The sequence below is a fragment of the Pantherophis guttatus genome, chromosome 1 (assembly GCF_059756535.1).
Source record: "Pantherophis guttatus breed Tessera chromosome 1, ASM5975653v1, whole genome shotgun sequence".
Lineage (NCBI taxonomy): Eukaryota > Metazoa > Chordata > Lepidosauria > Squamata > Colubridae > Pantherophis > Pantherophis guttatus.
Window position 1 is genome coordinate 99,149,913 of NC_142063.1, and position 11,641 is coordinate 99,161,553.

Consider the following 11,641-nt stretch of genomic DNA (forward strand, 5'->3'; position numbering starts at 1 on the left):
TAACCACCATGAATTCTGTTGACCCTTATAGAATAGAATAGAATATTCTTTCTTTATTGGTCAAGTGTGATTGGACACACAAGGAGATTTGCCTTTGGTGCTTCTAGCAGATGCTAACTGTTAGTGAAGAATATTCCTGAATGGGCAATAGAATTTCACATGTCAAATATGGTATCAATTGATATAGTCCTGGTTTTTCCACGCCTGACACACCACACTTTTGATATGTTATTGTGTGCTGCTGTTGTTTTTAAAATAGAACTCCAGATCCATTTGTAAATATAATATTTCCCTTTCTTTCTTGTAGGCTATAGGTTTAGGGTCCTCTGTAATATCTTTTTCAATTTTATTCAAAGACGTTTGATTCTCTTCAACACTTTTTGGTTGCAAAATAGGGTTAAGCAGCTCACACAGTTCTTGAGTCCGCAGATCATAAATTTCCTTTAAGTAGCAATCTGTTACTTTCTAGTAGTTAATCTTCAAAACCTTCTTATCAGCAACTTATAAACACAGAAATCCTTTCCCACACAGAGGATATTTTAGTTAGTTTCCCCATCTTTCTTTAAATCAATTTCATACACGTTCTTAGCATTTAAAAAACAGCACTATAGTCATTCTTTTGCTGTATGTTACAAAAATACTTTGTAAAATCTTACAAAGTTGCAAGCATGTAGTTTCTGTTCTGTTTAAACATATTAAATAGATATTACAAAGCTTGCTGTTCTGAAGGTTTTTCAATCTTGAAGAGGTAATAAAAAGGAAATTAAATTCCAAGTTGATTAAAAAAAGGCATTGGTCAAACTTTGACTTCTTTAAAAATGTTACATTAATTGCTCAGAACAGGATGAAATCCATAATTCCTGATGATTGCAAGTGAAAAAACATATGCTTCTATCGAACATATGTTATTTTTTTAAAAACAACAACACAGTTGTGTGGAATACATGAGGTGATCTCAAGATCTATCTTTAATCCAGAGAATATTATTGACAGTCTGGATCCTACATCCAGCTGCCTTATTCAGCTGCAATATCTCAGTGAAGTTCTGGGTACCCATTTGCCTGCCTCATTGGAAGCATTCACCATCTGGACAGATGTAATGGGCTGTGAGAATCACCTTGAGGAAGTGAAGGAAGAGTCAAAGCCAAGGAAAATGTCAGACAAAGAAAATCTGAGCTCAAAGTAGGAATTTGAGCAAGCATCTCAGATTGGATCCTTCCTAGTTCTTTTTAGGATAAGTGCAGAGAGGTCACATTCAGGATTGCAAGATTTTGTTTCTGTGACTCAATAATATTAAATCTACTTTTATTATCTTCAGTTCTGATATTAAAAAATACCACTGCATACTTATAAAGGACTAGAAAGACATGGTATCTTTCTAACCCTCCCTAACTTTAGAATCCTTTGATAAGTAAAAATATTTTAAAAGCAAACCTGCTTTGCCTGCCTCTCTAAAATGAAGATATATGAACAAATTAATCCCAAAACAAAAGTCTTTGTTCCCACTAAAGAGATTGCATGCGGGATATAGTTGAGGATTCCTGGCATTTAAATGTGGAACTGTTTTGAAGAAAAAAAGAAGCTAGAACACAACACTTCACCATCAGAGAAAAAAGAAAAGAGGTGCAGATGAAGGACAGAAAGCAAATCCAGTAACAGAACAACTTGGTTGTTTCTATGATTGATATGGGAGAAATGGCCTTCTGGGTAAATAGAATAAATAAATGTTCAGGATGATTTTTTGTCAGAATAGCAGGACGATTTTAACGTTTCCTTTTGAGTAAATGTTGGACCATGTAGGGCTGAGAAGAAGCATTCACAATGAAGGTCAATCAGGCTACTTGCAAGGAGGCAGCCTTGCCCCTCTTGATGGGCCGTACTGGGAAGTGGCTATTTAGCTCAGCAAGTGGAATGAAACAACACTGGGAATATGTCTGTTTTCTTGCTGTGTGTTCTTCAGCCATTGTGATTCTTGCCTTGACTCCCAGACTAGATTCTGTACCTTGAACTTTGGATCATGCCTCTTGAACTCTGAATTTGCCTTTGCCTCATGAACTTGCATAGTGGACTTGCCTTGCCTTTATGCTGTGGACTGGCTCTGACTCTCTTGAGTAGCCTGCTGAACTCATTGGAGGTGTGCTGGTGTTGGTGAAGGGGAATAGTAATTCAGGTTTGGAAGCCTTAATAAATATTCCTAACACCTGTGATCTGTGGGTATGTGCATATGTGCATGTGTGTGAACGAGACAGCCACGTGCCTTTGACAATACATAGTTTGTGCAGATACAGTGCAAATCTTGTTCTTTCTGGTCCAGCTTTTAATACAAATCAGAGAAGAAAAAGCACATCCTATTCAGAAACATTCTTAAGGAAGGTGTCAACATCTTTTTGCAAGACTTACCCATATTATACCCATTAGAAATTACTGTTTTTTTCTACTCCAAGAGAAAGTGCAGCTCCTTTCACTGTGCACAGAGAAATAGTAATTTGACCATGAAGAAATAAATGGGGTGTCTTCCTTCACTGCCAAATACATCTCTTAAGGATGTTGTGCTGGGGAAGATGAGCCATTTGGCTAAAAGGGACTTTCTTCATTTCATCTAAGTCCTTTTTAGTCTTCTATCACAAACCCAGCTCCAAATTGTTTTGCTTGTATAAAATACTGGATGGATAGATGAAGAATGGAAAATGTAATGCTTACATTACAGTGAATGTGATTTCAAGAAACACTTAACTGCACATACTACATTACATCATTTGTAGTCTCTGACTTTTTGAAAGTAGTTATGAATACATGCAGTTAATAATTACTGATAGACCTTTGCTCATTTTTATTATTTTAAACACTTTCTATTGAATTTGACATATCAATGCATAGCCCCCCCAAAAAGCTATTCACATGCAACTATTGTCTGTTTCAAAATTAAGATTCGTTTATACAGCATTTATGGATCTAAAGCTCCTCAAATTTCAGCAGCATTCAGTTTGATTTGCATTAACAAATCATCCAAATTCTAAATAGAAAGCAGCATTTTTGGATTAAAAGACATAAAATAACACATTGCACCCAATATCTGTGACCATCTCTCCTGGGATTTGCATACAACGATAATTAACCTATATTCAGCCCTAAGTAGGAGCTGTGGTCATTTCCAGCACTTCTATACTGATCACTTCAATTCACATTTTAACATAACTCGTATATTATGTACTTAGTTGTGAGACAATCATAGATTGAGAAATGTGTCCTGGTAGATAGAACAATGTACTGTATATGGTAATCCTGTTCTCACTTACATGAATATAAATCCTATCAAACACACTGAGTTATTAATTCTGAATAAATGTGCATAGAATTGTCTCAAAGGTGCTTTTTCAGGAGGCAACTGGACTTTCTTGTTTTTCTTTGAAGTCGTTTCGCTTCTCATCCAAGAAGCTTCTTCACCTCTGACTGGATGATGGGAAGCATTGCAGATCTCTAGAGAGTGCTAGGTCTTTGCAGAATGTGCTCAAAATGTTATAATTTCAGCCTGTTCATTTGTGCCTTGAGTGAGATTTATGGATTGATTTGTTCTTTGATCCATTTGACTATCCATCATATTTTCGGGAGTCTTTTCCAATACCAAATTTCAAAACCGTCAGTACTCTTTCTATTCTGCTTCATTAAAGCTTCCATAGAGTGTCACAGGGAAAACATGATTCTGTTCTTTGTTAGGTATAGACACATTTTGGCATCTGACTATCTTTTCCAAGGCCTTCATTTCTCACTAGTGCCAGTTTGCAGCATCTTTTTTAAAAACAATTTTTATGAAATAAATTTGTAACATATAAAAACCATAAGCGCAAATAAAGATAATAAATTAAAGAAGAGTAGCAAATAGTGAAAAAAGAAAAAGAAATAGAAAAGAAAAAGAAAAAAAGGAAAAGGAAAATAAAGGTTATAAAAGGCTTCTGAGTGAGGTTCTATGGTACCTAGACACCTCCAAAAGAGCCGAGACAATAGTGCGATAGTGAATGGCAACCAGTACACCAGTAAATGATGTACTCTTGCCAAATGACTTAAGAAAAATTGCCTAGGATATATAGAGGTACTTCAAATTTATGTTGGAAATGTGGATAACATGAAGGGTAATTTTATCATGCCTAGTGGACTAATAAACCCTCTCCCCCTCTGAAATCTCTGGCTTCTAATAGATAAATGATTCTAATAATTTTAAAGATCAACGTTCAATTGAAACCAGAATTTTTCTTGATAGTAATGGACAGTCGATTAGAAAAGTGTCATGGAATATTATTTTTATATGTGATTACTACTGCAAGACAATTACAAGCAAAAATTGGGAAAAACTCTAAAATATCCACAATGGAGGAATAGTTGGTGAAAATGATAGAACTAGCAGAGATAGCAAAATTAAGCTGTTAATAGAGAAAGTTCAACAACTACATTTATTAGTGACTGGATACTCCTAATGGACTGTTTGCTAAAAAAGAAAAGAAAAATAAACTTGTGACTTATGGGTTCAACAATTAGAAGCTTACATAAAAAAGGAAATTATGAGATCACCTTACAGAGAATGGGAAAAATGTATAATTGCTTCAGGAAGAGTGGAAATCTGCAGCATATTTCTTGACTACTAGTTCTCTTATGTCTGTGAATGTGGGGAACAGTATATGACTTACTGATACAATATATGTCAGGGAAGATAACATCAAGTTACAGCTGGGAGAGACCGACTTACCCCATGGAATCCATTCCTATTGTAGTTCATGCCTATAAACAAGTTGGGACAGAAACAAATCCATTAAACATTGCTCCAAACTAGACTCCATCTTAAACACACCCATATTTCCTTTTCCACAAAGCATTTCCCATGTGGCCCTGATATTGTTTTCTGAAGATTGTTAATTCTGCTGCCGCTTTCATCCAAAATGGTTGGATGGGGGAGGGGGATAGCTCAGTTTCTGACATCTCCAGTTAAAATGCATCTCATGTAGAGATGCTAATGAGGACTTCTAGACAAGACCCTGGAAAGCTGCTGTTAAATGGAGTAAACACAATCTCATGATTTGCCCCTGTAAAAGTCCAGTGAAAGAGAGGGCTTTCTACATGCCAATGAAAATGCTACTTTGCATTCAGAATATTTATAATTGCACTAAAAAAAGTTCATTTAAGCATAATATCAATTAGTACTTTCATTACAAGGAAATTTAAATACCAATTATGCCTGGGAAAAATGACCTATGGCCTCTAATTCAATATTAATGCACTTGATGAGTGATGCTAACGGCATCGGAACAAATGCAGCTGTCCATATGCTTACATCAGTAAAAGGGGGTATTTCTGTCACTTAATATAATTTCATGGACAAGAAGTGGCTCTTTTATTGCTCTTAACGATGAGAGATCCCATCAAATTCAAAGAAACTGACACCCAGGGCATTTCAAAGGATAAAAGATATGAGATGCGATAATGGGTAGATAAGTATTTCCCACAATTGATGGACTAGATCTGCCTTATTACAGTTCAATGCAGTCTCTTGCAAGGGCAGGAAAGAGTGATAATAATTACAGCCTGGGATTTGCAAAGGTGCCAAGAGAAACTAGGTGTTCAAATATAGTTATAAGTCAAAGGAACTGGAATCTCTGAAGATCTAATGACCAACAGATGGAGAAAAATGATGTATTTATTAATAGAAGTCTGCTGAATTTGGAAAACATGAAATCCCCATTTATAATTTCATAAAATGGTTTTAAGTATAAAGGCAGCAAGAGAGTAAGGATTGCTGTACCTAGATTAGAGGAAGGTAGGATTTCCCATGCCCCAAATACTCTTTCTTTTCTCCAATAGACCAAGGCCTTTACTGAAATACCTAAAAAATAGGACTCCCTCCACATTAGATAATTAAAAGTGAAATGTCTCCAGGGTGGCCCTGTGGGCCAGATCTAATCATGTCACGGGCTTGATCTGGCCCATGGGCCTTGTGTTTGACATGTCTGACGTAAAGCCTCTGGGTAAGGATATTTGATGGTATGGGGTAAGGGACCATCTGTGTGCTTTAATATTTCTATCCCAGGTAAGTTAAATGATGCTATAGAGGTCTTGTCCTAGTGGATGAGGAATAGCAGACTTCAACTCAACTGGCTTTGGATGGCTTTGTGTATTGCAGACCCCTGGCTTTCCACCTCTTTTTCTGGATGGCGCTGTATGGATTGCGGAGCAAAGCTTAACTGCCTGTGCAGCCACATTTTGCAGCAGCTGAAGCTTCTGGGCAGCTCCATGTACTGCATGTTAGAGTAATCCATACAAGAGATGATTAAGGTTTGTGTAACTATGAGCAAGGTCTCCTAATTGAGGAAGAGGCATAAATGGCACACAACATATAGCCAAAGGCCCTCCTGATCATGACTACAACCTGTTCTTTGAATAGGAGTTGAGTCTAGAAGGAACCCAAATTGTGTGCAACTTGGGTTTCTTCTGGACTCAACTCCTATTCAAAGAAGTGGCTGCACAGGCAGTTAAGCTTCGCTCCACAATTCATACTTGTTACATTTCTGCTACATAAGCTGCATTGGTGGCCAGTGTACTTCGGACTTCAACTCATGGCCTGCCTGGCACTTCCAAGGCCTCCCCCAGCTTCCTTCTCTTGTGCTCCTTACCTGGGAGTCCTGCCTCTTCCTATTTAACACTCGCACATCTTGGGGTTATAAACCAGGACTGCCAGGCTCACATGATATTGTATATTACGACCACATCACTTAATAATTGCAATCCCAGTTCCAATTGTTGTCATAAGCCGAGATCTGCCTGTTCATTTTCTCATTTATAATTAGTTGGGCATTACTGTAGTTTTCCAGCCAATATTACAAGTGTTCCATGAAAAGGAGATAATGGGGAGGAAGAAGCAAGCCTTTCAATCAATATGGTAGAAAAGACACTACTAAGTATGACAGGAGAAGGAAATCTTTGAAAAAGATCACCAAGAGATTAAAAAGTGTTAATCATTAAATCAAGAGATAAAGATGACAGAAAAATACTTGAAAAAGAATTTAAACTTTTCAATGACTTTTTGCTGGCATGTTTAAATTAAATCTTTCTTTCTATCTATTCCTGCTTTTTTTCTTTACCTGCTAGGGATACTGCAGAACAGTAAGGTGCCATCTTCAGCTTGTAAAATTTAGATCAAACACATTTTCATATGTTTTGTTTGAACTTGTCTGACCATAAAGACATTCTTTTAGCAAAGACACCTTGGCTAAATTAAGTGAGGGAAAAAATAACCAGAAGTTGAATGGTTGAACTGATTATTATTTTTGTGTTTCAAAGTTTCATTAGTGAAAGCGCTACAGAATATGTGCAGAAGTTGAGTTTCAATTACTGGATTGGAGGGTGCGTATCTGGTGTGCTTTCAGAGCTACTTCTCTTTAAGTTCTGTAACTTTCTTTCTGTAAACTTTATTAACCAAAGTTTAAGAGTTAACATTTGATGTAATTGAAGAGCTAAACTTGTTCCACTTGAAATAAGCAAAACAGAAAATGACAACTTTTCAGCTCCTTTTCTAGACTAGTTAATCAAATGCTACTGTATCTTGATTGCCATCAAATAATTTCCACATGCAATAATACAAACTGGATTTTTCTTATTTTTTAAAATATTAACTTCCTATAAATATCCATGATATACTGTAGAGTAAATTGTTTAGTCATCTTTACAATCCATGGTGTATAATGGAAATTCATATTTATGGTTAGACTCTAGCTTGCATCCTATATGTTTTTTGAAGCTCTTTGTAGAGCAAGATAGAAAGGGTATTAATGCTTTGGAACATATGGAGAAGATTCCTGTGAATACCATGGACAGCAGTTGACCAGGCTCAAATTATCTACTTTGACCACATTATGTGAAGACCAAGCTCCCTGGGGAAATCTATATTTCTGGGCAAGAGGACAAAGAGGACGATCAGCAGGAACATGGATGGACTCAATTACACTGGTGGAGAGGTGCACTTTTGGAAGACATGAAGGACCAGTTTTGTGACAGATTTTTTATAGAAAATCTATGTATATTAAGTTGACACCAATTTCATAGCACATAATCATTTTATGAGGCAGATATTAACTCCCAATAGTGGTCTATAGGCAATAGAGCAGAGAAGTAGGCTTCCATCAGATCACTGCTGATCAAGGTAATTGCCACTGAACAAAGCAAGATATTTAGCAATGTATTTTTCTCATCTTCTACTTTTCTTAAGTTATATGTAAAAGAACAATTTGTACTCTTCCTAGTCTCAAGGGAGGTACAGGTTTTAGCATAGAACCTTCAGATATAATTTGTGCCTCAATTATTTGGTTGAGCGCCCTTATTGGAAAATTGTCAGGGCTCAATAAAAATACATTGTAAAAAGGATCATCTGCATTTTGAGGCTATGCTGTTATAATTATACATTTAGTCTGGATACTCTTTTAATAGGCACATGTATATATTTAATGAGAACATAAAAACACACAAAGACAGAAGTTCTGGATCAAACCAAAGGCATAGCAAATCTAGATTAAGGCAAACATCTTGACTCCTTATATTCTCCAGCAGTCTATTTATCAATTTATTGTTAGGTTAACAATCTTATTGAGGATGGAAGGTTTTATACTGGAGTTTGGTGAGTTGTGATTCACCAAAATCATATGATTGCTGGAAGGGAAGGGAGCCTACCGGGTTCACTCCTTCCCAGAGATCCTGTTTCAAATTATTTCCACAAGCTGATTACTGCTGCTAATGATAGAGTGAAATTAATGGATTGTAAATTGATTGTTGGAAGGAACAGGTCATGCCACTAACCTGAGGATCAGAGGAGCTCCATCCCTTTCTTTGTAGTGTTTTTCCTGAAGATTGTTAGATGGGAAGGAGATATATGTAAAGATGTATCCTTCCTTCCTTCCTTCCTTCCTTCCTTCCTTCCTTCCTTCCTTCCTTCCTTCCTTCCTTCCTTCCTTCCTTCCTTCCTTCCTTCCTTATAGCTGCCTATCTCATATATATGACTCTTTGCAGTTTAAAGATGGCAATGGCACTTAGACTTATATACTGCTTTACAGTGCTTTACAGCCCTCTCTAAGCGACTTACAGAGTCAGCCTATTGCCCCCCACAATTTGGCTCCTCATTTTACCCACCTCGGAAGGATGGAAGGCTTGAGCCTGGTGAGATTCAAACTGCCAAATTGCAGTCAGCCGGAAATCAGCAAGATTAGCCTGCAGTACTGCACTCTAACCATTGCGCCACTGCAGATAACAATTTCTTTGTTGTTCTACTGATATTTAGGAGAGATATAAGCAGACTCACAGTAACAATGAACCACTGATGTCTCCATAGTCTGGAAGGAGCATGTTTCCATATGTCACAAACTTCGGTCTCATCTGTCATTCTTCCAACTAGATATTTTGGAAGAGGTATTGTTTAAATCACAATATTATTTTATTATTTAAATGAAAATGTTGTTTTGGATAATGAATTGTACTATGGACATAAACCAAGTCCAAAGTAGCCCCCGAGGTAATGCCTCCAAGTAATACTTATGCCTGCAGTTCCAAAGTACCATTTTTGTACTTGTAAAAAAAATGCACAAGGAGAATTTTAAAATGAGGTTTCTCAAACTTTCTTATGAAACCAGTGGGGGCTAATTAAAAACTAAATATGGAATCTACAAACACCCAGATTTATTTACACTGTTGTTAATTTCTTCTTTAATATTCATAACTGCTTTCTGTTAATTAAGAAGAGAGAGAGAACATGAAGAGAGATTTGGAACTAAAGCAGGCTGCATACAGATAAGGGGTTTGATTCTCGAATATCTGGAATATTGCAGACTGCCAACCGTGAGCCAGAAATTTATATGCAGCAAATGTGTGTTGTAGTTGCAAACCCGGCTCAATATATGTATGAATCTCTCGATGGCTTCTTATTAATATTATAATCAGTTGTGCCATTTTCTTGTTTGCCAGCATACTGTATCTCCAATGGTTAAGTTACGAGGCTTCTGTGGCCAAGAGAAGGTGGAATGGCGTAACAGTGCCTGTGGGAGGAAGGCAGTAGAACTGGCACCTCTTCCAAAAGGGGAAAACAGCTTTCATCCTTGTGTTGATTAATGTGCATATATGCACATATTAAATGGCCCATTATTTGACACTATGGATGATTGCAAAACGCCAGAGCAATTTGGGCCAAATGGCACCTCTAATGGGAGCTGACTCTCATCTCTGCTTCCAGCTGAATATTTTCTATGCTCACAAAGGCTGGGATGCTACCAACGAAGCTGCCACCTGCCCCATTGTTGGGAATGTGGATAAAATGCATCACCGTGTCCTAACCTATCTACTTATTCAGTAAACAAGGGAAAGATGGTTTTCACCCTGTTAATGAAGAGGGTAGAGGTGACACTTGTTTAAAATGAAGCTTTTCTCAGGCTTCCCCCCCTCCCCCAGCCCAATAGAAACGGAGAACTTGCCCTAATAGAAGGAACCATGAGGAAAAACAAGGAAAGGGTTTATTAAATTATTATTTTGATAGTGGACACCTTGAAATCAAGTGACTAAAAAAGGGAAAAGCTTTTAAAACTCCTTCCAGCTCTCATAAGGCTAAGAAGCTGTCATTTTCTTGTGGACTTTTCACCTCAGAAAAAAAGCTAGTTGGGTTTGCTGCCACTATGAATGGAATCAGGGCAGACCTGACCTTATTTTTGCTCTTGTCCAGTTCTATGTGACTCTGAAGTAAAAAAAAACCTAGATCTTCCCATCCAGTTTTAAATACAAATGAATGTGGTCAGCTCCTGTTTAAAAAGACAGAGACCAGGGGAAACAACCCTAGAGGGAAGAGCTTTCCATGCAGGACATTTTAATTCACTATACTGTATATATTCATTTCAAGGTCAATCTATTGAAAGTTTGGCTTCATTGTAGAAGGACTTTTCTCTCTGGAAGAAGGAGATTCTCATCTTGACCTGTTCTCCTGTAGTTCCAAGGCATTTCTCAATTGTTCCAGAATTCCACTTCAGAACATTTTTCAGAGAACCCAAAAGGCTGCAAGAGAAAGTATGACTAAATGCAAATACAACTTGGTCTTCTTTTAACATCAGCAGAACTCTTCGGAGCACAAGTCTAGATTCCACCCAATTGGTAGATCTTCAGTTTTTCAATGGGAGGAGAATATAGCTCATCTAAATAAATACGAATGGAAAGCAGTGGTTTGGTTCTATCTTTCTAAAATTGTTAAGTACCAGACTTGGGGGCAGGGAAGTTGGTTTCAGTTCAGTAATGCACCTTGTAAAATGAATGAAAGTGACACATCTATCCATGGAAATCTTTGTACCACATAATGAAAGGAAATGAAAATATCACGGGGACTTTATGCATTCCTAAATATTTTGAAGCCCTTGGCAAGACTGGGATCTGTATCTTGATGTGTGCACTCTTTCTTATTTGGCCAAGTTTAATACTGAAGCAGAAGATAAATAGCCATCTGCCAGAAGTATTATAGTACTAAGCAGAAGTGTTCCAGCACTGAGCAAGAACTTGAATTTAGTAGCCTAAATGATGCTCTGTGGTGCTTTTTTATCCTTGTCTATACAGGAAGTTCTCAAATTACAACTACTAATTC

At 37.1% G+C, this 11,641-nt stretch overlaps 1 long non-coding RNA gene across 1 annotated transcript; it reads left to right on the top strand.

The window, feature by feature from the left end:
- The first annotated feature begins 7,528 nt into the window (after window positions 1-7,528).
- LOC148116494 (uncharacterized) lies at window positions 7,529-11,225 on the top strand. Its single transcript, XR_015729994.1, has 2 exons — window positions 7,529-9,438; window positions 10,913-11,225. It is a non-coding gene; the product is annotated as an uncharacterized LOC148116494 (long non-coding RNA).
- The last annotated feature ends 416 nt before the right edge of the window (window positions 11,226-11,641 follow it).